The following is a 1,706-nucleotide window of genomic DNA, read 5'->3' as shown; positions in this document are numbered from 1 at the left end:
GCCTCAGCCACCCTTGCTTTCACACAGAGGGTAAACCCAGAGTGTGGTGCGGCTGCAGCTGGGCAGATTCCACTCACTCAGACCGCGGGGACTGGACCCCCTTGGTCAGCTACCCTCTAAGTAGAGGCAGCTCCCCAGTTAAACACACACACACTGGACACAGACAGAGCAGTGATTCAAACACATAAAGCAGTTGGCAATTAACAATTCAATAACAAAGAGAACAATAATACAAGCTAGCTAAACAATTGTGCAATTCTGAGCTCACTAATACAATCCTGATATTCTGAGTAGATATTTGGTACCAAGTTAGGGAGGGGAAAAGATAAGAGGCTAAATAAGCTAACTGTCAGATATCAAAAAGCAAATACCGCACTCCAGGCGCAGCTGACCAGCAGAACAGACACCAGAAGCATGACGAGCAGACAGGGATCGGGTCCAAACGACAACGAATCCAAACGATACGACACGAGTGCACTTTACCGGGAGGAGACCCTGGCCGAACGAGTGATCAGGTCCTTCAGCTAACACGCGGATGCTCCACACAAATTTTGGGGGGAAATCTAGTTTTATAGAAAGGTCTCACTCCCTCGTGTCAGCATCTGATTGGCTCCCTGGTCCCTCCTCCCTTCAGGTTTCGAGCTGTTGCCACCCCACGTCGGAAGGCTTTGCACACGGCACACTGGAGTTGACGAGTAAACAAACCTGACCCTTAGATGACTGGGTCCAAAAAAGAGCAGGAAAATGAGTCTCTGGGCAGAATTAACCTGACCTCCAGACGACCGACCCAAAAAACCCAGGTTGCTGGGCAGAATCAGGCCTCCACACACAGAACTAGCCTGACCTTTAGATGGCCCAGCAGGAGAGAAAAAGAACAAAAACACAGGAGAGCATACACAGCTAGTGTTGCTGGGCAGGACTGAGTCTCTGCCCTATCCTATACAACAGGAACCTGGTCCAAAATGGAGGCTGCCTTGTCCTTTTAACAGGACAAGATGGCCATGGACCGACAAGTGGCCATACATAGCCATAACTGTGCAACGGATTGCGACAGCTGCAAAAAGCACTAGGCCTCTCGTCAAGGTGGTTTTATTTTGTCACCAAAACACGGCAATTTTGTCGCCAGACGTGGTATTGCAGTGTGTGCACCAGCCAAAAACTGCCGACCGAGGGAGCGTTGTGTGTTTTTCACACATCTGAGCAATATAATGATGCTGAAGTAACCTTGTAGGGCAGACCTGGCCAAAGATTCACACACACAAACACACACACAGCTTGCAAGGAAAACCTCACCTGCTCCTCTGCTTTGCAGAATCCAAACACAAGCAAAGCTTTTCAGGCCCCAGTGGGGATGGCAGGGAGTCAGGTGTGGGCAGACGCTGTGTTGTTGCCACAAGCAGGCACCATGGCTTAGCTGGCTAAAGCACCTGTCTTGTAAACAGGAGATCCTGGGTTCAATTCCCAGTGGTGCCTTGTTGACTAACTCTTGGGCAACATGGTAATGGCTACTGTGGGAGGACAAAACACAGAGCTAGCTGGTCCTTTGGTCCAGCCCAGTATGGTTGTTTAAATTATACTCACAGGCACTGATAACAGACTTACTGAAAGTTTGGGAGTTAAGAGCTGATAGGTCAGTGTTCCAGCCTGTCACAGATGATCCTGCTTCCTCTGGGACAGGGGCAGGTCTGGGCTCTCACACCAAATGC

The 1,706-nt window shown here is 49.8% G+C and overlaps 1 non-coding gene across 1 annotated transcript; it reads left to right on the top strand.

The window, feature by feature from the left end:
* The first annotated feature begins 1,399 nt into the window (after positions 1-1,399).
* On the top strand, positions 1,400-1,473 carry TRNAT-UGU. Its single transcript has one exon. It is a non-coding gene; the product is annotated as a tRNA-Thr (tRNA).
* The last annotated feature ends 233 nt before the right edge of the window (positions 1,474-1,706 follow it).

The sequence above is a fragment of the Mauremys mutica genome, unplaced genomic scaffold, assembly GCF_020497125.1.
Source record: "Mauremys mutica isolate MM-2020 ecotype Southern unplaced genomic scaffold, ASM2049712v1 Super-Scaffold_100342, whole genome shotgun sequence".
NCBI lineage: Eukaryota > Metazoa > Chordata > Testudines > Geoemydidae > Mauremys > Mauremys mutica.
Note: the sequence above shows the minus strand (reverse complement) of the source record. Positions and strands in the feature narration are given on the sequence as shown.